The sequence below is a fragment of the Gossypium arboreum genome, chromosome 2 (assembly GCF_025698485.1).
Source record: "Gossypium arboreum isolate Shixiya-1 chromosome 2, ASM2569848v2, whole genome shotgun sequence".
Taxonomy (NCBI): Eukaryota; Viridiplantae; Streptophyta; class Magnoliopsida; order Malvales; family Malvaceae; genus Gossypium; species Gossypium arboreum.
Window position 1 is genome coordinate 103,794,599 of NC_069071.1, and position 19,065 is coordinate 103,813,663.

The window sequence follows — 19,065 nt, forward strand, 5'->3', positions numbered from 1 at the left end:
TGATGCCAGAAACATATCATGTAATGTTGCAAGATATATGGATATCATTTTAGAACAGAAGCTGCTTTTTCAATTGCATCAAAGATCAAATGGAAGTTAACTTCCTGATATGTTGCAAGAGTTTTTTTTTTTTGAACAAAAACACACTATATTTTGCAAGAGTTGCATGTTCATCAAGGGGACAAAAATGATGTTTATTACATTTTACAAAGTTGGTAGGATTTAAAAGGAAATATCTTTTGGTATAATACAATATGTTGCTTTGAATAATATATATACCTAGAAAGAGATGGTATGTGCTCTATTATATACCAGACCCTTTTTACATGTTTCAAAACCAGTTCCCTTAGAATCCACAAACAAGTACTGATTGTTGATCTGCATGTCCTTGATCGGCATAAGTGTCCAATGAACAACCATAAGTAGTAATGAAATTGAGCACTGCTTTCTCCAAATCCTTTGCTAATCCTCGTTTCACAATGGAGACAATGTAATTCATGACAACTGAATCACATGGCAATGTTATAGGCCCATCACTTGGCAGTCCAAACTCCTCTTCAGACAACTTGAACAGTTTACGAAAAACGCTATTTCTGAGAAACGCCAAGGGAATCACAAAACGTTTCTTATCCATTGTGTAGATAGAAAAACAGCCTTTATCAACTATGGATGATTTATTAGAATGATTAGCAGCAGCCATCTTTCTAGTAGGTCTTGTTGAAGCAATTCTTTTCCTTCCAATGGATGCCATCTTCTGCCACTTTCTTGTCATTCTCATAAGCTTCTTTGAGGTAATCATGCTTGCTTCCATTTGTGTTGCAGATGAAAATCTAGGAAAAAAAGAACAAAAAGGAGGTTGATTTTTATGTAATTGCTAGTACTAATCAGGGAAGGTAGTAAGTCTGCTATTTATACAAGAGGAACAAAAACTCCTCGACTACTTTTGTTGGTAATTCCAAAGCTGAAGCATGTAATTGCTAGTATCAAAATCTATGTTTACAACTTTGGTGCAGATTCTTTCAATGTTAGTTAACACCAATTAGGGAATTCCAAGAAAGAAATTTGGAAGATAATGAAATTTCTCATGTGCTATAGAATACTGCATTAGTACGGAATTCATGCTTTGATGCTGTAAATTGACGAGGAAAAACTGAATCATATGGTTAACAAACTTAACGAAATCACATGGTGTACTAAACTTTGTCTTGTTTTGGATCCAAAGCGACCGGATAAAACTATGTAAACAAGAAACTTGCAGATGACTACAACAAGTGCTAGTTTTGGAACTTTTATATTAATGTAAGACTATTATTAGTTAGTTATTCGTACATTAAGATACTGAGAACAAAAGGATATGTGGAACCAACAAAAAAAAGAACAAAAAAGCATTGAAGGGTTCTCGGCTTCTACCTGATTTGTCTTGTTGTGGATCCAAAGCCAGAGGATGAAACTAGTAAACAAGAAACTTGCAGATGGCTAGAACATGTTGTGCCAGATTTGGAACTTTAGTATTAATGTAAGAATGTTATTATTTAGTTATTAGTTACATTAAGATACTGAAAAAAAAAGTAGATGTGGAACCAACACAAAAAGAAAAAAAAGTTGCATTGAAAGGTCTCTACTTCTACCTGATTTGGTCAGTCACTATCTCGTGATACATTGTTACTTATTGGGCAAGGTTGATAGACTGCAGTAATTCATATTAGACTTTATTTTTGCCTATGTTCTTTTTGGCTAGTACATTGCAATCCAATTGCTTATTTCTTGACATTGTAAGGTTACCACTTTTCATTCTTTACCAATTGCAGTCACAAATGCTGGAAATATATTATCAGAGATGTCCAGTAAAAGTTTTAATACAGATTTGAGGTTACAGTATCCCTATGGAAAATGTGAACTCTTGAGAGTGCTTTAATATTTTACTTCTATATGTATTTGCATTTTTCAACTATTCATGTGATAGTCGATTGTAGGCGGTAGCAATGAGAAATTAACTCATTTGAGTTATCGTCAGAAAGTCTAGCATTTCATGAAGTTAGCATTGTACAATGGAAAATCTACAAGGCATATGCTACAGCAGTTTAGTAATCATTTACAAGTTCCTTTTGCTTCCTTTTGGGGTTGCAAATTGCAGGACGTTTTAAATGGTTAATATGCTCAGAACCCAAAGACCGGGAACTGTTTTTCAGCATGTCCTTCGTGGAAGAATGTACTGTAAGATGAGCTAATCCTCGTCGTTCCAACAAGACTATGTAACGCATGATGACAATCGCATGGGAACGTTATAGGTCCATCGCTTGACAACCCAAACTCTTCCTCAGACATCTTGAAGAGTTCCTGGAAAATACTGTTGTTAAGATATGACAAGGGAATCACATAAAGCTTCTTATCCACTGTGTAGACAACAAAATGGCCCTTATCACCAACTGATGATTCACTAGAATGATCTTTATCAGCCACCTTTCGGCGAGTACTCCCTGGTGAAGTAATTGTTTTCCTTCCAATGGCGGCCATCTTCCTCCATTTCCTTTCCATTCTGATGAGCTTCTTTGTGCTAAGCATGCTTGCTTTCTGACAAGGAAATAGGTTGAGGTAGAGCAAGAAGTTTGAAGTGAGAATTCTAAAGGTAAGGAGGGGAAGCCATTGTTGTGATATTTATAGACACAGACACAACAAAAACAACACTTTATTTGTAGCTTTCGTTCAGCTGTGAATATCTAAGAAAAAACGGGTATAGTTATGCCAGTCAGAATCTGTTAGAATTAAGTGACCCAAATTCTTATTTAAATAAAATACGATGGAAAATAAAATAAAAGTAAAATCCATATAGAACTAGACTTCTTTTATTTTATTTTAGAATAAGGTTTTTAAACCTTATTAAACTCCATCTATTTTATATTAATTAGGATAAGGTGTTTCAATCCTACTAGAATATGGCTTTGCAAGCCTATAAATAGACATAGTCTATTCCTCTTGTATTTGAGTAAAAATTTTTCGACATAGTGAATTTTCTTCTCCTCTCTGCCTCGTGGTTTTTTTCCGAAAGGGTTTCCACGTAAAATTTATGTGTTCTTTATTTTTATTTATTTTATTCTATTTTATTTTTCACAAATTGGTATCGAGCTTAGGGTTATTCATCTCGATCACGGTAATGGCATCTTTGAAGTATGAAATTCATTGTTGGATCGCAACACCGATTTGCGTTGTGGAAAATTAAGATGCAAGCGCTTCTTGCACGATGGATCTAGAGGATGCCCTGCTAGGATAGATAAGATGCCTTCGACATTAATGATGAAGAGAAGAAGCGTAAGGATCGAAAGGCATTAACACAATTACATCTCGCATTTGTCCAACGAAATTTTGCGGGATGTGATGAAAGAGAAAAGCGCCATTGCATTATGGAAGAGGCTAGAACAAATATGTATGTCGAAAACTCTAACAAGCAAGTTGCATATGAAGCGGCGTCTTTATGCTCATCGTTTGGAGGAAGGTGCGTCGTACACGAACACTTAACAAGTGTTTAAAGAAATTCTCTCAAACTTGGAGGCCATGGAGGTTCAAGATGATAAGGAAGATCTAGGGTTGATTCTACTTTGTTCGTTGCCCCGTCTTATTCAACCTTTAGAGACACGATTTTATATAGCCGCGAGTCTCTCACAGGTTGATGAGGTTTATGATTCTTTAACCTCGTATGATAAGATGAAGCATCTTGTGGTTAAACCCAACTCTCAGGGAGAGGGTCTCATTGTTCGTGGGAGACAAGACCGGAATGTTGATGATGATCGTGGTAGAACACAAGAACGGAATCCTCGTGGTAAATCTAAAGGTAGATCGAAATCTTCAAACAGAGGTAAAACTTGCAACTTCTGCAAGAAGAAAGGGCACATTAAATCTGAGTGCTATAAGCTACAAAATAAGATTAAAAGGAGGTGCGAATCAAAAGAGAAAACAACGGAAAATTCGGTGAAGGCGATGTTGTAGAAGACTACAATGATGGTGAACTTCTAGTTGCTTCATCAATGATTCTAAAGTGGCGAGGAGTGGATACTTGATTCAGTCGCACCTTCCACATGAGTCCCAATCGGGATTGGTTTACAACTTATGAAACAAGATGTCAAGGTGTTGTTTTGATGGGAAATAATGCTTCATGTAAAATCGCAGTGTTGGAAAAATTAAAGTTAAGATGTTTGATGGAGTTGTCGAACACTTAGTGACGTGCGGCATGTTCCGAATTGAAAAGAAATTTAATTTCGTTGAGTACTCTTGATTCAAAAGGGCAGATATACAAACTGAAAGTGGGGTTTTAAAGATTTCCAAAGGGTCCTTGTTGTGATGAAAGGGCAAAGAAGGATTGCCAAGTTATATGTTTTATGAGGTTCTCTCATTATCGGTGATGCAATTGTCGCTTCCTCTTCCTTGTCGATGATGATATTTCTAAACTTTGGCATATCGCCTAGGGCATATGAGTGAGAATGGCATGGCGAAATTAAGCAAAAGAGGACTTCTTAATGGGCAAGGAATTTGCAAACCGAATTTCGTGAGCACTGTGTTTTTGGGAAGCAAAAGAGAGTTCGATTCACTAGAGGAATCCATAACACGAAGGAAACGTTGGAGTATATCCATTCGATCGTGGGGGCCGTCCGAGTGCCTTCGAGAGGTGGAGCTAATTATATGCTAACCTTTATTGATGATTTTTCCGAGAAAAGTTTGGGCGTTCTTCACGAAGCGAAAGCGATGTGTTTTCCACATTTAAGTCTTGGAAAATTATGATTGAAAAACAGACGGAAAAGCAGATAAAATACCTCCGTCATGCACAATGGCTTAGAGTTACGCTCGATGAGTTTAATAGATTGTGCAAGTCGGAAGGAATCATGAGACACTTGACGATTCGTCATACTCCACAAAAAACGGCGTTGCGAACGAATGAACGAAACGATCATGGAGAAGGTTCGATGTATGTTGTCAAATGCCAACTTACCAAGTCATTTTGGGCGAAGCGACCTCATCGCATGTTTTTGATCAACCGATCTCCATCCGTTGCCATTGAGAAAAGACTCCACAAGAGGTATGGTCCGTAATCCCGCTAATTATTCGATTTAAAGATTTTTGGGTGTCCTGCGTATGCTCATGTTGATAATGGAAAATTGGAACCGAGATCCATTAAATGCGTTTTCTTGGTTATAAAGTGGTGTAAAAGGCTATAAGTTATGGTGTCCTGAAAATAGAAAAGTTGTGATTAGCGAGATGTTGTTTTTGATGAAACCGCTATGCTACCTAACTTATCTCTTAAAGACTCTTCCAATAAAGAAAACCAAAAGCGGTGGAGCATCGATTAATACGAAATCAACTCCTCAAGCCAAGACAAAAATTGAGAATAGAGTCGCTTCTTCACCGCAATACTCTATCTCCAAAAATAGGACAAGAAGGAAATTAAACCTCCAAAGAAGTATGCCGAGGTTGATCTAGTTGCTTATGCTTTAAATGTGGTGAAGATATAGATGCGAATCAAGAGCCATTTAATTATTCGAGGCGATTAGTTGTGAAGACTCGAGAAAAGTGGATGTTTGCTATGCAAGAGGAGATGGAATCACTCCACAAAAATGTAACATGGGATCTTGTAAAACTTCCTAAAGGTAAAAAGGTCATTCGTTGTAAATGGGTGTTTAAAATAAAGAAGGGACTCCAGAGTTGAAGAACCCAGATATAAAGCAAGGCTTGTTGCAAAGGGTTACAGATCAAATTCCGAGTGGACTTCATGATGTGTTCTCTCCAGGTTGTTAAGCATAGTTCGATTCGAGCTTTGCTTGGTATTGTGGCCATGCATGATTTGGAGCTTGAGCGGTTAGATGTAAAACCGCATTTTGCATGGAGAACTTGAGGAAGATATTTACATGCAACAACCGGAGGGTTTTATAGTCTCGAAAAGAGGACTATGTTTGCTTGTTTGAAAAAGTCCCTTTACGGTTTGAAACAAATCACCAAGACAAGGGTACAAGAGGTTTGATTCCTTTATGACTTCTCATGATTTCAAAAGAAGTAGTTTTGACAGTTGTGTCTACTTTAAGAAAAACAGTGATGGTTCTTTTGTGTATCTACTTCTTTATGTTGATGACATGTTGATAGCAAAAAAAGATAAAGAGAGATAAGAAAAGTTAAAGCCCAACTAAGTGAAGAATTTGAGATGAAAGATTTAGGACCAGCAAAGAAGATACTTGGTATGGAGATTCTCGAGATAGAAAAGCAAGTAAATTGTACCTAAGTCGAAGGGTACATTGAGAAAGTTCTTTGCGGGTTCAATATGCAGAGTGCTAAGCTTTTTAGTACTCCTTTAGCGACCATTTCGGACTTTCATCGGCCTTATCTCCTCAATCGATAATGAGATTGAGTACATGTCACATGTTCCATACTCTAGTGCAGAGGATCTCTCATGTATGCTATGGTTTGTTCACGTCCGATTTATCATATGCGATCGGTCGCGCTTAGCGATACATGGCGAATCTCGGTAAAGAACACCGGAAAGCGATTCGATGGATTTTAAGATACTTACGAGGCACTACTAATGTTTGCTTACGCTTTGGAAGAACTAAAGATGGAGTTATAGGGTATGTTGATGCTGATTTTGCTTGGAGACCTTGATAGAAGAAGATCTCTCACAGTTACGTCTTTACAATCGGAGGTTGTGCAATTAGTTGGAAAGCCACTTTGCAAACTACGATCGCTTTGTCTACCACTGAAGTTGAGTACATGGCGATTCATGAGGCTTGTAAAGAAGCTATTTGGTTGAAGGGACTATTTAGTGAACTCAATGAAGACCTTCAAATCAAGACAATATTTTGTGACGGTCAGTGCCATCTTTCTTACAAAAGATCAAATGTTTCATGAGAGAACAAAACACATTGATATTCGGTATCATTTTGTTCGTGATATTATTGCTCGTGGTGATATTGTTGTGAGCAAAATTAGCACTCATGAAAATCCTGCAGATATGATGACTAAGTCACTTCCTATAACCAAGTTTGAGCATTGCTTAGACTTGGTTGGTGTTCATTGTTGAAGTTAAACCCTTAAGGGTTTTTGGAAGAGGTGAAGAACTTGTTTATTGAAAGTTCGCGATGAAGAACTTGTTCATTGAGAATTTGTGTCAAGGTGGAGATTGTTAGAATTAAGTGACCCAAATTCTTATTTAAATAAAATACGATGGAAAATAAAATAAAAGTAAAATCCATATAGAACTAGACTTCTTTTATTTTATTTTAGAATAAGGTTTTAAACCTTATTAAACTCCATCTATTTTATATTGATTAGGATAAGGTGTTTCAATCCTACTAGAATATGGCTTTGCAAGCCTATAAATAGACATAGTCTATTCCTCTTGTATTTGAGTAAAAATTTTTCGACATAGTGAATTTTCTTCTCCTCTGCCCGTGGTTTTTTTCCCGAAAGGGTTTCCACGTAAAATTTATGTGTTCTTTATTTTTATTTATTTTATTCTATTTTATTTTTCACAGAATCAATATTTGAAAAGACATAAATTTCACTTGTTTTTCAACTAACAAGGCTTGAGCCAGCTCCTTTTAATTTCTGTCTTGTATTTAGATACAAACTCCAGAACCCATTTATTTGTTATCAATGTTAGTTAAAAAACCAACTTACTTTCACCTATGCTGGTTCCTAGAAATTATCTATTTACATAAACAGCTAAAACAACAAATTTAAAGTCCTAGACAAGGTTAAGATCTTGTGCTTTACATGTGGAGTGATACCCAAAGTAAATAGTTAACTAAGTTCTTTTATCTTCATATGAATATTGTATGGAAAGCATACCTTGACACTGTAAATTGACAAGTAAGAAGCAAGACCGAATCATATGTTCTACAAATTTAATGAAATCACTTGGTTTATTAAACTGTGTTTTTTCTTGATGTGTATAAAACTATGTAAACAAGAAGCTTGGAGATGACTAAAACAAGGTGTGCTAAGTTTGGACTTTACCTAAACGACATCCTTGAAGAAATTAGGAACGTTAGCATTTAATTAGTTGTTGGAAGTCTATGAATGGTCAAAGGCCAAGTGCTTTGCTGCGGTGGAGCATTCAATGATGAAGATGCTAAACAACAAAAGGACATCTTGAACCAACAGAACAAGAAAAAAAAAAGAACTGGAAGGTTCTCGGCTTCTACTTTGATTATGTCAGCTCCTACCTATAGGAGATGATTACACCCTGTTATGTTCCGACTCTTCATTGTTCTTTGAAGTAACCTGGTCGAAATCCGTGCTGGATACACATTTACACATGGGAATAGGGATATGACCCTTTAAGGACTCTCCAAATACATGGAAAAAATGTTTAAAAGAAATTGAAGACACCCGTATCGAAGATAAATCCGAAGATGATGCAGGCAAGAAAAATTAACATAGGATATCCTGTTGTTTTAATGGTTGTAAACTGCATTGGTGCTATACTCGTTTCTAGGCCTTTCTTTTTTCCGGAGTTTTTCTTCTTTGTCTACTATATTGCATTTCAGTTACAAAACAATCACATATGGATATTGTCAAGTGATGGATTAATGCAAGTGAAATACAAAAAGTTCAGTAAGGAGTGCAAAGATGAAGTAGCTTCTCTTGGCATTAGTTAAGCAGCAAGCAGATTTTTACTTATAACAAGTTCTGTTATCAAAAGTGATAATAATACACTTCACATAAGTAATTCATTTTTTTTGTTTTTTTACAGAGAACCGTCTTTGATAATCATAAGTAGTGATAATCTGGGACTGCCACTTTGTTGCCATTCTGATAAGTTTCTTCGTAGGTTACCTTATGTTTTGCAGATAGACATGTTAAAGCTAGAAAGTGAAGTCGATTGGGAGGAAGAAAACTCCTCCCTATGCTGGCCTAAGACTTACGTTATATGGGTTGTGAATTTGAAAGCTGAAGCATGCAATACAAAGATACAAGTACTTTATGTTGGATTGGACTCGATGTTTGCAACTTAAATGATTGTACCAGACTACGGAATTCATGGCTTGATGCTGAAAATCAACAGGTACGAAGCAAAAGAGCTTTGTCAAGTCAAGACCATGTGCTTTGTCATGGTGGAATATTCAATGAAAGATTTTAATCTATTTGCCTAAAAAAGCCAAAATGCACAACCAACAGATTAGAAAAAAAGGGTTAGGTGGCGTAAAAACTCCACAAATCAACAAATTTTTAACATTTACATCAAAATGAATAAATCTAAGCTTTAAATCTTTCCTTTAAAAAAATTGGATATTTTCTTGATTGATGAATAAAAGAAATTTTGAATTTCAAGCATATTTCATTCTTTAAAAAATTTTGATTTTTTCACTAAAAAAAAGGAAAATAGTGGGTGTCATTAGGGCTTAAATTTATTCATCATTTACTACGTCAATGCAATTTTCTTAATTATTTATTAATAGAATTATTCTAACATATGTAAGCTGGAAAACTATCAAAACTTAAAAGGACAGTTATAATATTATGCTAAAAACCTAAAAGTGATATTTGTGAATATAAAATTTATTTTATTTATTTTAATATTTGATGTAATTTTACGATTATAATTATAAAATTAACTATTACCTTATCAATCTTTAGTAATAATAGTTAATTTTAATTATAGTTTAATACTAAACATTGACATTTACTGTCATTTTCTTTATAAATTGGAAAATATCCAAAACTTTCTTGTATCAAATTTTAATTTTATAATGTTAATCTAAAATTGTAGAATTTAATGAAATTACAACTCCCATATTTAGAATTATTTTAGTATAGTTTTCATAATACTTTAGGAGCTAATTTTAGCATTTAGATGAACTTTTATTGTATTTTATAGCTTTTTTGAATTAATTATGTTTCATTTGAATTTTACTTGATTTTTATCATTTTTAAATTAGTTCGAGTTTACTTGTTATTTCATTTTCTCGTTTTTAAGTCTCAAATGAAGAATGAAAGACTTAAAGTATAGAGTAAAAAGTGGAGCACGCTCTTCAATATAGAAATTTTGGCAATAAGTAGTCTGTTCCACCATAATTTTTGTATGCGATGGAGCGACTCATTTAAAAAATCTAAAATTAAATGTGTCAAGATTTAAGAGAAGAAAGAGAGGAAAAGAGAGAAAAATCATTTAGAGGCTTAAAAAACAATTCTCTCACATCAAAGGGAATTTCAAGCTTTCAAAGACGGGAAGAAAAAGCGATCCAAAGTGCTCGACATAAATATTATAATTATTTTCCTTTCTAGATTATTTCTTTTTTACTTTTTATTATGCAAATTTATTATGGTTCTCGTTTTGTGCTTTTTTCACAACTCAATATAGACTAAATTATATTTTCTTGGAACAATAACAAATCTTATATTTTAGTTAATTGATTTATTTTCTCTTCGATTATTTCGATCTTTGCTAATTATTTATTCAATTCTATGCTTATTTAATCTATTTGTCTAGCCACCAAGTTGTATTAATTTGATAATTGGTGTGTCGTTAAAAGCACCAAAAATAAGTATAAGCGAGAAAGACAATCTTTGGCTAGATGAGGTTAATGGCTCATGCTTTTCGAGGGAAAAATAAAAAGAAATAAGTTGAAAAATAAAAAGAACAAAAAGCTAAGAGTTTCAGGGAGAGGAAGTTTTTACAGAAAAGATGAAGGAATATTTATGTCGCTCCATCCCTTATTTATAGTATATAGAAAAAGTAGTTTATTCCTATTTAAACTCTAAAAGATAAATAAAGATAAAAGCTGAAATTAAATCTAAATAATAATTTTAACAATAATCCTAATAAAATTCAAATTTAAATGGAGTCTTATGTTTATAAATCTCTTCTTTAAATTTCTGCCCCCAATTCTTTCACGCTTTGTATTTTTGGCACCACTTCTTTCCTGTTTCGCATGCTGACTCATTTTGTCTTTAAATCCACACTTTTTGCCCCCAAATTTCCTTTTGCCTTTAATTTAATCCCTACAAGATAAAAAAACCATAAACAACCTAAATTAGTAGGATCATACTCAAAATATATATGTCATTAACACATAAAAGTATGTCATTTTAGAGTATTATCAATAATCTTGATTTATTTTGAAAGAGAAAATCAAGGTTTAAATCTAAATTGAATAAATTAGGATTAACTTTAGCAGCGCCAATGAACGAGTTAATTTGCAACTAAGATAGGAATATATCTGATGCCCTGATCAACCCAATAGGATTGTTCTTAATGACTGCACTCAATTTGTCTAGCATAGAAATATAGCTAATGGGGAAGGGAGATTAACTTAACTAGATACCGAAAGGGTCTAGTTAATGCCATTGAATATTGCTTTAGAAATTAGGCTTAAGGGTATAAAAAATCCTCAAAACTTTAAAAAAAATAATAAAGAAAAAGAAGAAAACGATTAAGCTCTTGCTTTTTTTTACATTCAATTGGATACTTGGACCTTTAAAATAGATAAAAAGGGTTCTCAATTTTTTTCAAAAAAAGCAAATAAACCCCTACTTTTTTTGTTTTGCACACAATTGGATACTTGAACTGCCAAAATACATCAAAAAGACCCTCATACTTTGAAAAAAAAAGTAATTTAGCCCCCTTTTTTCACTCAATTTGGTACTTTAACAGTTGACTGTTAAAGTTAACTGCTCCTAATTTTTTTTAGTTGAAGTCACCCAGTGTCGCAACCACGACGTGATATGTGGCAAAAAATTATAAAAATAAAAATCAATAAAATTTATAAAATTATTAAATTTTAATAAAAATATAAAATATATTAAAATTTAGAAAATATATAAAAATCGTAAAAATATAAAAAAACTATAACATTTTATAAAAATCATAAAAAATATAAAATACATAAAAAAGGCCCTTTAACCATTAACTTTAACTATTGATCGTTAAAGTTAACGACCTAATTTTTTTCTAGTTAAAGCCATCACGTGTCGTAACATAACGTAACATGTGGCGAAGTGATAAAAATCAATAAAAGTTATTAAAAATATAAAATACTTCTTTTGTATGATAATTTTATAATTTTTACAAAATGTATATTTCTTTACATTTTCTATAAATTTTTACGATTTAATAAAATTTTATAATTTTTCTATATTCCTATATTTTTATATATTTTTATGATTTTTATAAAATTTTACACTTCTTTATATTTTTATGATTTTTGTAAAATTTGTATTTTAATATTTTTATTAAAATTTAATAATTTAATAATTTTATAAATTTTATTGATTTTTATTTTTATAATTTTTGCCACATGTCATGGCTTGGTTGTGATACTAAGTGATTTTAACTAAAAAAAATTAGGACCAATTAACTTTAATGGTCAACTATTAAGGTACCCAATCGAGTGCAAAAAAAAGTAGGGACTTAATTGCCATTTTTGAAAAAAATTGAGGGCCTTTTTGATGCATTTTGACAGTTCAAGTACCCAATTGAGTGCAAAAAAAAATAAATGCTTAATTCTTTTCTTTAAAAAAGTTTGAAGGTCTTTTTGATACATTTTGAAAGTTCAAGTACCTAACTGTAACACTCCTTAACCCCAAACCGTCGCCAGAATAGGGTTACGAGACATTACCAGACATATCAGACAACTTATAAAATAATTCACAAATAAAATAACACTCATAGTATAATTTAATAGTTAAGTCCCAATAATAGACACTCGAAGCCAAAACGTAAGTTAAAAGTGAAACGGAACTTGTTCAAATTCTCAGGAATTTTTTTTTATATAAAAATTTCGACAATAATTTTACTTATTTTTACATAAAATCCCCTGCAAACTTCAAACCCAAAACAATCCAATATCAATACTCCAACCAATAATTAGGTATACTCAAATACATCCAATTTTTATCAAAATAATAATTTAATACCTTAGTTTAAACAATATAACATGTTGGTATATATGTATAATTAATAACTTTTATTTCATTTCAATTATTTAATACCAAATTTACCATTTCATAACTTTATATCATATTCATAATCCAAAACATTATAATCATTTATATACAACCAAAATCATTTAACTTAAATATATATACATAATTCATATTCAACTACCTAGTACATGCCATTTAACAAAAGGAAGAAATACATCACCAAAATCTTCTTGTTGGAGTCGGGTTTGTTTTGGATGTTGGACCGGATCCGAAACTCTAATGACCAACGCACGGAAATAACCATACGCTGAGTTTTCATACTCAGTGGTATTACTATAAATCAAAACTATTTAACATTAATAAATTACAAACATCAACCATAGACTTTATAATCATTTAAACTAATTATATATATTTATATTAATTCATAACTCTTAAATTCATATTTTATTTTTCACATACTAACTCAATTCATAATTTAACTCATACATTCTTTCTCATACTTTTCAATAGTGCCAAAACAATTAATCTCATTTTCAAAATTTCATTTCAATTATTTACCCTATTAACAAGGCTCGGACTCCGACAGATACACAGATTCCACCCAAACACACCAGAATATCCAGCCCAAACACATCCGGAATATTATAAATCCTCCATAACACACCAATAAAGCATTAAATGTCTCTTCGGATAAATCGAAGTATATAATAACAGAAACATCTTCTCGGTCGAACTACAAATCTCCTCATCACATCACAAATCCAATAGCATGCCATTTGTATCAAATCTAGTCAGACAAGTTAATAGAGTATTATTTTACTTTTCCAATTTCAATTTCATTTCCACAAAAATTTTCAATACTCAATCAATTCAAACATCTATTATCTTAATTCATATACAAATTAATTTTCACACATATTCATATTTAATTTCAAATATAATACTTACCTTATCTTAATTATTCCATAACTATAAATTCAATATACATTTAATAAATAGTTTGAGTTATAGTAATACAAACCCGAAATATGAGTTTACTCCTCAACGATCTTTTCTTTTCCTTTGGATGCCGATGCCTCGCTTTTCCTTGTTTGCTATGAAAATAAAATAATAATAACATTTTACATTATTAATTACAACATTAATTTAAATAATTAATTAAATTTCTACTCAATTTATGCCTAATTTTAAATTTAATCCTAATTGACTCTTTTATTTGTTTCATTTATTTCATACTTCAATTCTATTCATTTTTCTTCCATATTCATCCTAACTATCAAGTATTCATAATATAACCCTAATTTAAAATTTCTTTTAATTTAATCCTCTAATACAAAACTTATAGCTTACTTTACAATTTAATCCTTTTACTAATTCTAACTTAAAATTTATTCAATTCAATCCCTAATTCATCTTTTTCTTCAACATGAACTTTGTTTAAAAGCTTATAAACTTTCAAACTATCAAATTAATTTCATCAAAACCTTGTTTTTAAGACTTCTAAAACATCAAATTTAAGAGAAAAGGACTAAATTAGCTTACCAAACAAACTTGAAGCTTTAAAATCTAATTTCCCTTTTCTTCCCCTGTTTTTCCTTTTATTTCCTTTTATTCTATTTACTTTTATTTATTTATTTATTTTATTTGTTTTATATTAATAATTTAATTCTAATTATCTATTACTTTAATATTAAGTAAACAAATTATTTTCTGACAAATGTACTAATATTCTTATTACAATTGTCATTATTCAATTTATTTATTATATAAAATCATATAATTTAATTATTTAATTTAATAAATATCTTTAACTTAAATAATAAGTAATTTAATTATTTATTTTACAATTGTACTAATATAAATTTTCTTACACATGTATAAATTGTATTAATTATATACCATACATTTGTCTTAATCTAATTAATTTATTAAATAAAAATCTTATAATATAATAATTTAATTAATAATTAATAAATATCTTTTACTTATTATTTAAGGAAATATACATATATTTTACAATTGTATAAATACAAGCATTACACATGTATTTTATCATATCCACACAATTGGCATAAATTTATTTTATAATATAATATGATTATAATTTAATTATCATAAATTCATATTATATAAATTATATTTATATATCATTAATTATATAATTTAAAACAAATAAAAGCTTAGATTTTATTCTCTTATGCCGCCTCAACTATAGCAAATTGGCTTAATTCCATTTTAGTCCTTTTTACTTTCTATTGTTCTATAATTCAATTTTTATCCTTAATTCAATTTAATCCTTTTTCTATTTTCTCCAAATTAAACTAAATTTGCCTAATTAAAACGTAATTAGACACGCTACTAGACTTATAAATATTTCTAATAATTTTTTATGAATCTAATTCACTAAGACGGACGCCTGATAATGTACTTTTTCGATGCCCGTGAATTTTGGGTCATTACACTAACTGAGTGCAAAAAAGAAATAACAAGGGCTTAATTACTTTGTTTGAAAAAAAATTGAGGGCTTTTTACACCTTTAAGCCTAGAAATTATATAAATTGAACAATTGAATGAGAGATAATTTATTAATTAAATTAGGTGAAGTTAGAGTTCTAATTCTTTAAAATTAATTGGGAAACTTGAATTTTTCATTCTTTTAGTTTAATAAAATCTTTGTAATTTATTTAGTTTAATTTTATTAATAATTATAATTTTTTTCTTGAGTTGGATTAGATAAATTTAAATAGGTGGTACTTAACGTCTTAAAATTTGGTTTTTGTGAGAACGATAAATTCTCATCACTTTATTACTTGATCGATACGTGCACTTGCATTATGAATTTTCATTCGTCAATTATAAACTCGCGTATTGTATTTTAACTAAAATAATTATTATTTTTATATATTTAAATCATTTAAATTTAAATAAATCAATAGAACTAGCAAGTTTAATTAAATTTAAATTTAAATAATTTAATAAAATATATATTTAAATAATTTAATTAAATTTATTTTAATTAATTTTGTTTGTTTTAAATATTTAAAGTGATATATATGGCACAATTATTATGCAGATGAAAAAATGAAGGTAAAAATATATTTAAAATTTTATATGATATTTATATAATGCTTTAGTTGAAATAGTAAAATTGAGTCTTTAATAAACTTGATCTAATTCTATTATTTGTAGTCTTAACTAGAATGAAACGGTGATTAAAATTGTTGTTAGATATTTGTTTGACACGTATACGAACCGTGCTACTCCTATCTCTCATTTTTAAATATTGTATAAAATAATTTCTATTATTTGTGATTTTTTATTTAAATTTTTTTATAAATTATATATATAAAACATTTTCATAATAATATTTATTATTTTTAAATAATAAATATTTTTAATTAAAGTAATATATAATTGAATGATGAGATGAATCATGAATCTGTTAAGGACACAAATATTTACAGGTGTTTTGACTTGTCATTGCACCATCAATAATCATTATGTTATCTCTTGCAGTATGTATTTTAGTATCGTAGAAGACTTGATTTGGTGTCGACATATCATATTTTTTATGCTTATTTATTGATTAAGTACAAAAAATAAAAAATCTTGTCATCGCCAACAAAAGAAAAGGAGAAGATTATATAGCCAGAAATTATTTTCAATAATAACGCAATTAGGCAGCTGATATGATATCGTTTGGTCAGCGATTTCCTCCACATGGGACCAAAAAATGCCACCTTCTACGCTTCATTTTCTATTTTATGAGGCATCTTGCCATGAACTGGCTCTTGACTGTTCCATGACTTTCCTTGTTTTCCTTTCAGTAGAAGTGAACCGCATAACGCCGCCCTAATTAGTCAAATAAGTTTACAGTGCTATACAAGGATGATGTGGTAAGAACATAAACCGAAATTGTTTTTTCTTAGTATTTATAGGATTTTTTATTTTTTTAAGTTGTGTTACCTTTCATGACCCGATCTAGCTTATAGAATATGAGTCATATCGTGAAATTGTTTACATGTAGGTACACCTTCATAGATTCAAATTCAGGAGCTTTTAAGTTTGTGTCAGAACCCAAAGGCACAACTTTCGGCTAAACGCAGCTTCTATTGCCAAAACATTTAAGAGGAGCATTGAAAGTGTGAGCAAGCAGGAACAGTTTTGGATTGACTTTGACCCAAAAGGTACAAAGATGAAGCATCAAGTTCCAGGCAGCTGGATCCGATAGCTTTGCATTCATATATTGTTGTCTTCTCTACAAGTGGTGTCCACCTAGGAATCCATTAACCCAACTTATGATGCCAAAGTTTTACGTTTAATTTGAGATTAATGGACGGTTAAAGGTACTCAGTGGATCCAACTCATAATTTCTAGTGTGAGCAATGATCCTCGCAGGGGGAATTTTGGGACATTGAATTTACCCAAAGTTGTTTTTGATTTCATTCTTTTTAGAAAAAAAAAATGACACTCAAAAACATGACTTAGGATCTTGTAATTATATTGGAAAAATAACATTACTACAATGTGTAAAAAAAATTAAGGTTGATTCTGAAAAAGATAAATAGAAATATAATTGCATATAGTCATTTGTACAGCTAAAGAAGCTCTCTTTTGGTTGTAGCCCACCATAGCTGTTCAAGTTTTGGCAATATGCTTTGCTTAGAATTTGTTCTATATGTTTCCACTAATTAACAAGCAATCTTGATCACCTTCATCCATTTTCCCTTTTCACTTAATAGTTTCTTTGGGTCCATAATTGAGACAAATCTCACCAAATTTCAAGGGTGGATCAACTGCCATCCCAGAATTCTCCTTTCTAATTAGTAATACGTACTTACTATTTTTTACAAAAGACTAAACTATCTATAACCTTCCCATCTTTTATTAGATTTTTATTTTTCACTTGCACACGTGGCAACCTATTAAAATAAACATGAAATTATTTATATTGAAGTTGACTTATTATTTATTTTGTTTTAATAGACTAATCAAGACAAAATCTGAAAATGCAAAAACATGGGGAACGGAAAGTGAGTTGAAGGTTCCCCTAAAAGGGCCAAAACTTTGCACCCCTAACCCAACTTTCACTAGCAAATCTATCAATCCCACTGTCAAAAGAAAAGCTCCTGTTTTAATGTTCTCATTTCTTTCGGGCACAGCTGTGAGGGCATAGGCAAAAGGGTCGGTGACAAAGTCCATTATCCCCTTTTGTTTTGTCTCTCCGCGTTTTAGACAAATGCCTGTCGCTTTCCTTACAGTGTAAGCCTTGTAGAGACATAGCAAACAGTATTCTAATGAGAATAGGGGGTTTTTTACAAATCTAATATAAAAAAAATTATTATATACGAAAATAGGTTGTCAGATAGATTATTTACCGAAATAGGTTACTTTTTTTAGTCGCGCCTACCTAACAGGCGCGACATATTATTTTATTAATAAATTTTTTTAAATATTTTATTATTTTTATTTTTATTATTATATTTTTTAAAAAAAAAATCGGGTCAAAAACGGGTCGCTCGTGACTCGGAGGCGCCACATGTGGCGCCTGCTGCAGGGGCGCCACACCCTGTAGCATCAATCCCATCATGTCCCTTCCCACAGTCATTTGTCATGTCTGGGGAGGTTAAAATTTTATTAAAAATAAATTTTGAAACCCCATATGAGGTCTCCCCACAATGTTTCCTGCATTAGAAGCAGGAGCAAAGAAGAGCAAAGGTAGAAAAAAAAAAAGAGAAGAAGAAGAAGAAAGAAGAAGAAATAAAAAAAAAGGTTAGTTAAATTTTTATAATTATTTTAAAATTAAATTATTTGTAATTTAGAATTATTTGATAAATTTTGTGTTAGTAATTAATTTAAAATTAATTTATTAGTAATTTAAGATTATATTTTAAATTATTTTGTTTAGTTTAATAATGAGAAATTTATTTTGTTAAATATGTTGTTATAAATAATTTGTAACCATAAAGAAAATAATTTAGAATTTTTAGAAGTTTAGAGACTAGAAAATCGAAAGTAAAAGAGATTGAGAAAAAATAGAAAAGACGGATTGAATTGAATTGTTTTTGTAAATGATAAGAAATTATAAAATTAATTTTAAAATGTATTAGTGTATTGTGATTTTTTAATAATGTATTTTAGTGATTTTTCTGTATTATG

The 19,065-nt window shown here is 30.7% G+C and overlaps 1 pseudogene; it reads right to left on the bottom strand.

The window, feature by feature from the left end:
* Positions 1-2,081: 2,081 nt before the first annotated feature.
* LOC108466146 (auxin-responsive protein SAUR68-like) lies at positions 2,082-2,562 on the bottom strand (annotated as a pseudogene).
* Between the last annotated feature and the right edge of the window lie 16,503 nt (positions 2,563-19,065).